Source organism: Cheilinus undulatus, linkage group 13 (assembly GCF_018320785.1).
Source record: "Cheilinus undulatus linkage group 13, ASM1832078v1, whole genome shotgun sequence".
Lineage (NCBI taxonomy): Eukaryota > Metazoa > Chordata > Actinopteri > Labriformes > Labridae > Cheilinus > Cheilinus undulatus.
Genome location: NC_054877.1, coordinates 40,204,481 through 40,213,708, shown reverse-complemented (window position 1 = coordinate 40,213,708; position 9,228 = coordinate 40,204,481).

The window sequence follows — 9,228 nt, the reverse complement described above, 5'->3', positions numbered from 1 at the left end:
CACAGGAAGCCGTGCTGCTGAACGATGTTCTATCAGTCAGAGAGTGACAGAAAAAAGACTTTGTCAATGTGCCTGTAGGTTATTTTGACCACATGGTTCTCCATGCTGGATGTACTGTACTGACAGATCCTCTTAAGATGAAGAAGAGCATTTTTGTAGTACAAATCCGGGGCTTTTATTCTTGAAATTTATTACAAGGACAGAAAACAGACAGAACTCTGCACTCGCATCATGTATACAGTGAGTGCATGGTTTGAAAATGGCACAAAAACATGAGCTTGTATAGAGCTTTTCTAGTCGTCTTACTACTTAAAGGAGACATATTATACTAAGTCATATTTTAACCCTTGCTTTTATGACACAGGTCACACTTATACATTCATACCCATTCACTCACTGATGAAGCAGTCCACAGTAATCCCACCCAATTTGGTTCACATGCCACTGATGCAGCAGTGGGAGCAATTTGGGGTTAAGTGTCCTTACCAAGGACACATCAACATGTTACTGCAGGAACTGGGTATTAAATGTTCCAACTGTCTGCTCGAGAGATGACAAACTCTACCGCAGCTACAAGTCTGGGTGCACAGATGCCACTTTTTCCAGACCAGGTACAAAAACTTCATAGGGAAACTCACTGATAGTGAGTGCAAATGTGAATACTTAGTGGTGCAGCATGTAATATTTGGCCTAGTAGCATTTGGCCAAACAAAACTGGTAGAAATAAAACATAATAATTAAAAGTAGATCAGGTCCATCAAAATTACCATTTAATCACCAGAACACAAAAATGTAGACTATATATATTTTTTATTTAATAGAAGAATAAGCCTTTTACTCATAGTTATTGAGGGTCCCCTCCATGGACTAACCTTGCAAAGCAGACAGATACGCCCGTTTCCCTTGTTTCTCACTGGCAAATCCAACTTGCAAAGCTCCCGTCTGAACAGTTTGGGCCCGGTTAGAAAGTGACAGGACCAATCAGTGTCGAAGGGCAGTACTTTAGGGCACGGCAGAGTCGTGATGTAAGAAAGCTGCAACAAGAGGCGAGTGCCGTTATGGCGGAAGATATTAGCTTGGATGCTGCCAAAGCTCCAGTTTAATCAGAACTTAAAGAAATTTCTTCGTTAAAAGAAGAACAAAGAACAGCAGTGTTTTCTTTTCAAAAACAAAAGTCGTGTACTGACTTGTCTACAGTTGCCATGGTTCGCATTAGGCATTATGCAGTTTACTCCTTGGTAGCGATGACATCACATGTTTAGTTGCTCTGATTGGCCCGTAAAGATGTGACAGAACGTTTATCTAATCACCCTCAAGTTTTTTTTGTTTTTGTTTTTGTTTTGTTTTCAAAGGTTTTGCCCTTTCCCAAACGCTGTATATCGAAGGTGTATCAGGTTATCCATAGATGCCAGCATCTTGGATTTTTGCATCTTGCATGATACTAGGGTACCACAAAAGGAACCAAATTACAGATACCCATTTATTTTAAAGGGGACATATTTTTCCCTTTTAAGACAAGTTTATATTAGAGTTTCGCCTGTTCAAAAACTCCTCTGTTTCAGTCCTGCTCAGAATGAGGCTTTAAATCTTACTGAGTGGTTTGACTCTGCCCCTCTCAGGAAATGGATGTGGCTTTATGGATCTGGCTCTCCGGATCCTCCTTTCAGCTGGCAGAATCAGGAGAGGAGAGTGGAACTTGCTTCCAAGTGGGGAGGGCCAACCGAACCTGGGGGCGGAGCTAACTCCACACATGACATCATGAGGGGAAAATCTGAGAACAGCTTGTTCCAGTACACTTTTTCTGAAAGGTTGAGGAAGAGAGGAGGGGAGTAAATGGATATTTCTGGTACTTGAGGGGATTGTGGACAGGCCAGGGGCACATATTTTTGTTATAAAAGCCTGAAAAAGTGATTTTTGCATAATACTATGTCCCCTTTAAATATCACTGGTTGCCACAGTTTCCACCATGGAAATGAGCATCACAATCCAGAATTTATCGTTAGATGTTGCTGGTACTCCCCGCACCTTCAACAATTCCTTTAAAGATTATTTGTTGTATTTTAATCAGAATAAAGGTTTTATTACCAAGCACACTTTCATATACAAAGAATATGACTTGTTTGGTGTGCAGAACATTGATGAAGAATAAAAATATTAAAAGTCTAATGAAAATATTAAGAGGCTAGACAATTTAAGAAATATAAAAATGTAGCAGAATAAAAATATTTAATCACAAAAGTATGTACAACGGTGCTAAAAAATTAAAGTTCAGATTTGCCGGTTTACTGGTGATTAGCTTATAGTGCATTTGTCTAAAGGAGTATAATAGTGAGCAGTTCTAAACTGAGGGCCGGAGTACTACTCATGATGCTGACAGCAGAGGGGAAGAAACTGTTCTGATGGGACATTTTGTTCCTCATGGACCTCAACTTCCTCCAAGAGTGGACAGCCTCAAACAGCCTTTGTCTGTGCTTGAAAGGGGTCAGTAACTTTATCTGCATACCTCAAAGTCTTGGGGCAGTCTTGGAGAAATGGTAAATTGCAGCAAATCACCCTTTCTGCAGAGTTGATGATATGCAGGAACCTGTTTATGTCCCTCGTCATGACTGCAGCATACTAGACTGTGAGGTAGAGATGCACACAAGTCCTTTTTTTTTTAACAAGAGTTAATGATTAATCAACACTTAAGTTGATTTTTAAAAAATTAATTTGAATACTGACATGCATAAATAATAACTCTTATGTGTATTGGAGTATATTCACATAAAGGATGTAAATCTTTAATTTTCACTAATATCAGTGCCCTTATTAATACATCTTATTGTCTTCATCCATAATATCAATACTTTTTATCAGAAAGTTTAAACGATACCATGTTCTTAAGTGAATTCTCTTTTGCTTTATATTGCTGGAAACAAAACGCATATTTTGCCTCTTCACAGCTGTATTTATTCAGACGAAGATTTTTTTTTTTTTACTTTTTCTTCATCATATTGATGTTTTATTTCTTCCACCTTGTAGTAATTTACTGAGCTTTCCTCAAACACATCAGGATGTTCTACATCCATTTAACCAGCTCTTTAACTTTGATCTTGCAGATTTAAACTTAGGATTAATATTTCTAACCAACAGGACAGGACACAAAGTTTTAGAGTGTTTATCACAGCTGCTCTGACCAGGAATGAGAATGACTGTACACCATCAGCAGCTGCTAGCAGCAGGTGCTGGAGCAGACTGGGTGTTCTGAGCCTTTCTAAGGAACCTTTTTTTATGCAAATACTTCCCCAGGCACACAAGTTTGAACCCACCTGCTGCTCCTGCTCTCTCACACTGCTTTGTGCAGGAATGCACACACAGACACACTCCTCCTGCTCTTTCACCTGTGCTTGTATTTTCATGGACAGATTATACACACAGTGGAGAAATATTTTGCTTTGAATGGCTCACAGTCCAGCACTAACTTTTTACCCTCGAGTCCCACATACTCCATCCAAACAGCGGTTTCCCAGACAAAGCTCACTCACTCTGGAGCAACCACTCCCTTTCTAATCAGTATCCGCTATTCCACAGCACCCTCTGGACCATCTCTGCCATGTGCTGGAAGTGCCACACCTCTCTGTTTCACTTGAGATATACTGGGTCTATTTTCAGCCAAGACCACCGAAACCTGTCAATCCACATCAAGGCCGCCCATGAAGGGGAATAAAAGGGAGAGCTTTCTGCACAGTAGAGGGCCTACAGAGTCAGCAAAATCATGGTCCACTGTTAAGTTAAGCCTTTTTCCCCCAGAATGATAACCACTCTTATCAAAGCAACAAATATTTTTATTTATTTGTGCCAGCCTTCTTAAAAATTGTAACCCCTTTTCTTAAAAACAGGCTTAAAATGGGTTAAAAATGACAAAAAAAAAATGGGCAGAAAATGTGGTGAGATAGGATTTAAAAAGTTGCAAATATATGTTTAAAGTGGGAAATTGGATGATAGAGGCACAAAATAAGTGGAAAGTGGCAAAATGGGTTAAAAGAGGCAAAAGTGGGCGTGCTGGTAGTCGAGTGGTTAAGGCGCGCACTATGTAAGCAGGTGATCCGGGTTTGAATCTGGCCTGTGGCACTATTTTCTGCATGTCTCTCCCCGCTCTCTGCCCTGTTTCTGACTCTATCCACTGTCCTATCATATAAAGGTAAAAAGGCCAAAAATATATCTTTAAAAAAAAAAGAGGCAAAAGTGGGCATTTCAAATTGTGGAGTGTAAAATTCACAAAAATGCAGGTATAAAGTGATGAAAAGGTGCTAACATTGGCAAAAATGGGTTTAAAGTTGCAGAAAAGGTGGTGAAATGGGATTTTATTGTAAAAGTGGTGAAAAGCGGTTAAAATGTTAGCAAAAATTGGTGTACAGTGGCAAGAATGAGTACAGAGGAAAAAGGGCAGAAATTGTGCAAAACTGATAAAAAGTGGCAAATACTGACGCTAAAAATGGGTAGGTAAAGTGGTTCAAAAATGTCACAAATTAATTACAACATCTGAACCCAAATGTCCCAAATGAGGTAACTATTAGCCAGGATGCTAGCACCTCTGAACCAACATTGACACTATCAATACCACAAACCTGGGGAGGGCCCATTCTCTGGGTTTGTAAGGGGCCCAGCCAATCTGTGTACAGGCTTGATCCTCGTGGATAACTAAGCAGAATGTACAAATTATCCAGTCAATTTCAAAATGCAAGACAATGCGTGGACTTTCAATACTAAAGCTCATCGCTGTGTCAACATAATGCCCCATCTTGGGGCATAATCTGCAGGTCTTCAGTCAGTCAGATGATTCAGAGAGGTTATATCACACAAGGGATAAAAGAAAACATCACTTCTGAGGTGGAAAACCAGTCGTCTCTATATGAAACCACAGATCCTTTCAAGAAAACATAAACCTTTTAATTTTCTGATACTCATCAATGGTAGAAGGACAAAAAAATCATGGAATATCAAATGAAAAGGAAATAAAACTCAGAAGAGCAAGGCAATCTGTTTACATCCTACTCTGATGCTGGACTCATTATCACTTGATCTCACTGCTCTCCTAGTTCTCCCATGCTCTTGCGATCACTTGACTCTGCTGTTTGGGTTGTGCTCTACAAATGCATCCTGATGAGGGAGCACACCTCTGGAGCAACACTGCATGCACAGTATGTGTGAGAATGTCTCTGACAAAACTATGCTCACTTAATGTCAGAGATTTAAAATGCAAAGATCACTTTTAAGGTAGTCTCACCTTCTTCATGGAAAAAAAAGTTGATGAATGATTTCGGTTGACTAAATGAACGCTGCTTCACACATAAAAAGCCTTTAAAACATTTCAGGGTAAGCTACATGTGTGTATCCAAACAGCCATGCTTTCCCCCCTGACTTTTCCCCGCCTGCCCTCTAATGCAACTCTTCCTTGAAGTCAGGCTGAGTGTGTCTGTGAACACAGCAGGTAATATTCATAAAAAATCACTGCAAGCCTGCAGGCAGCTGATGAAGGCACGCTGGAATAAAAAAGCTGTAAATCCTAGTTGGCAATGCAGTAATTCTGTGAAACACCTTAAAACAAAGCTGCAAGTCTACACTTTACTCAAATCTTGATTGTTTACATCAAATCCTTTGTGGTGGTTGATAGAAGCTACATTCCCCTCCAAAGTAATGGAACAGTTCGACCAATCCCTTTATTTTTGCTGTGGACTGAAAACATTTGGGTTGACAAATAATGAAAGGTGGTTCAAAAGATGTTTTAGCTTTTGCATCTGGGTCTGATACACAACTTAGAAGACAGCACCATTTGTTTGAACCCACCCATTTTTCATGTGAGCAAACGTATTGGAACATGTGACAGCCAGGTGTGTTTTGTTGCCCAGGTGTGTCCTATTACATTGATTATTCAAACAATAAATAGCACTGAATGTCTACACTCAGTTTCAGATTTGGGTTTTGCCTGTGCAGACTGCATTTATAGTTAGAGGTGCAACCAACATGAAAACCAGAGAGCCGTCTATGGGTGAAAAACAAGCGACTGTGAAGCTGAGAGAAGATGGAAAATCCATTAGATCCACTGCAAAAACATTGGCCATAGTCAGTACAACTATTTGGAAAGTCCTGAAAAAGAAAGAAACCACTGGTGTACTCAGTAACAAACGTCAAATGGGTAGACCAACGAAAACAGCATCAGTTGATGACAGAAACATTGTGAGAGCTGTAAAGAAAGACCCTAAAACAACTGTTAGTGATGTCAGCAACAACCTCCAGAGGGCAGGAGTGAAGGTATCACCATCTACTGTTCACAGAAGACTTCATTAGAAAAGTACAGAGGCGACACCAGAAGATGCAAACCACTCATTACCAATAGGAATAGGAAGGCCAGGCTAGAATTTGCAAAAAAAGTACAGATAGGAGCCTCAAAAACTCTGGGACAAAGTTTTATGGACTGATGGGACAAAGATGAACCTTTACCAAAGTGATGGAAAGGCTAAAGTTTGAGAAATAAAAGGATCTGGTCATGATCATGATCCCAAACGCAAGCTCATCTGTGAAACACAGTGGAGGTAATGTCATGGCTTGAGCTTGCATGGCTTCTTCTGGGACAGGCTCATTAATCTTCATTGATGATGTAACACATGATGGCAGCAAAAATGAACTCAGAAGTCTACAGAAACATTTTGTCTGCCAATTTCAAGAAAGATGAGGCCAAACTGATTGGGAGATCCTTCATCATGTAGCAAGATAATGACCCAAAACACACTGCAAAACAACAAAGGAGTTTGTCAGAGGCAAGAAGTAGAAGGTTTTAGACTGGCCAAGTCAATCTCCAGACTTAAACCCTATAGAGAATTTACCTGCTAAAGATGTTAGGTTTGGGAATGTGAGACACATGTCCGGACTAAGGGTTTCTTAAAGTTATCCCAGAGGGATAACCACTAGAATCATGAATGATCTAATGGGAAAGGGAAAAAACCAAAACAAAAAAAGGCAAAGGCCAAAACCAGAAAACTCCTGGTAAAAGGTAACCTGACACGCCAGATAGATTTGTTTGACATCCCTCTGGGAAAACTTCAATAGGAAACATTTGCGAAAAAGCCAGAGGCTTTGAAAAAAACTCGGAGTGTGACTTGATGAATGTTCTGTCACATCTCTACGGGCCAATCAGAGCAACAAAACACGTGACGTAGCCGCTATCGAGCTGCGCGTGTGCAGCTACTGAGGAATAACGTGAAACATGGCGACTATAGACATGTAAGTACTCGACTTTTGTTGTTTTTGAAAACAACTCACTGCTGTTCTTTGTTCTTCTTTTAACAAAGAAATGTCGTCAAGTTCTGATAAAACTGCCGCTTTAGCAGCATCCACGCTAATCTCTGCCTCCATAACTGCACCAGCTCTTGCTGCTGCTTTTTATACGTCACGACTCTGCCGAACCTGAAAGTACTGCCCCTTGTCGCTGATTGGTCCTGTCAGTTTCTAACCGGGCCCAAACGGTTCAGATGGGAGCTTAACAACATGGATTCACCAGTGGAAAAACAAGAAAACAGGCGTATCCATTTGCTTTGCAAGATTAGGTAAAAGGCCAAAAGGGCAAAACTAAACAACCACAGTCACACAGCTGACTGAAAAACATAAACTCTTAGGAAGACAGAAGCTGGGTAACAACTACAGTTTTTCGCAAAATAAAAGCGATATTTCTTAAATTTTGATTAAGTACAATTGCATTTTGAATGCGTTTCTATTGAAGGGAGTTTTGGGCATAGGCCTTGCAATTCTCGTAAATTTTGCGTGAATTTGCTGCAGGGAAGCTTGTTGCTCAAAACCTGTTGCATGTTTGTACCGTTTTGGTTACATCTACGGCGGTTGCCTTGATAATTTTGAACAAAAGATGAAGGCAATGGATGATAGCTCAGAGGTAAAGTCCGTATGTATGGCTAAAGCCATGTATAAGGGTATAAGTATGATGTTAAGAAAAGTCCCATCTCTTCTTCCGCCCATACGTACCATGTTGCCAAGCATGGGCTGGCGGCAGTAGACCGGCATTGGCGTCCGGCCGAGAGCGAGCTGGTCAGGGCATGCACGGCATCTCAGGGCAGTAAGTCACCCACACAAACAACATAGACAGGTGGAGTTTTACACACACCGAGGGAGACCCAGGTAACAATTACACGTAAAATGCATCACGTAGGGTAAGGCACTAGGTTATGGGCTCTCTAGCCCTAGAGTCAGGTGACATTTAGCGGGGGTCAGTGTAGCAGTGTAACATAAGTCTGTTTCAATACTTTTGCTCACCTCAAAGTTTGGCGTTCTGTTACAAATAATGCTATCTTCTAAGTTGTGTATCCAGGTGTAAATACCTGGAAATAAAAGCTGAAATGTTGATCTCTTGGCTCATATTCTTGCTTTGACGCCAAACCCCAATTTTATCAGTCTACAACAAAAATGAAAGAACTGGCCTCACAGTTCCAAAATTTTTGGAGGGGAGTGTAAATGATGAAAATTTTTGTCACAGACCAAATAACCACAGATCAAAATGTATCATGCAATGTGTAATTGTATTGTAATTGTAAATTTCTGCATGTTTATTGTTGCTATGAATATGTCACATTACACTGATTTCAAGGCAAAATAACCATTGTCAAGTGTCAGATTTTGTCAGTTTGTTTCCAATGTTTTGTCGTTTTCTTTTTGTGTTATTTCTTCCTCCTGATACCTTTCCTAAAACCTTAAATTGCTGTGAGAGATGTGGAAATACTCAGCTCAGAAAGATGTGAGGGATCCACTGTGCTGAGATCTAGAGATGTTCAGAGGCATACGTGTTAAAACTACAGAGTAAAATATGGGAGATTTTTATGTATGTTCTGTATTACATTGGATTACATCATGACAGCATTTCTATCTGGACAGTGATTCGTCTGCTCACAACAAAGACCAGACAGACCACAGAGAGCCATTTGAAACCACAGCTATCACTGAAGAATACTTAAAGGATTAGTTCGCTTAAATCATGGAGGAGAAAAAAATCCTGCTTTTCCTGGGTAGTACTGAAACTTCTTTGAAGTGTCTTTAAACAGCCCAAAACTTTTAAGCTTCAGCAGTATTAGGTTTGCACTGATCACAGTAAGTAAAATATAACTCTACATCAAAGTGTCCTGAAAGCTTTTTTCTTCTTTGGTGAAACTCACAGATGAGAGACAATGGACAAAGAAAATTAGTGAC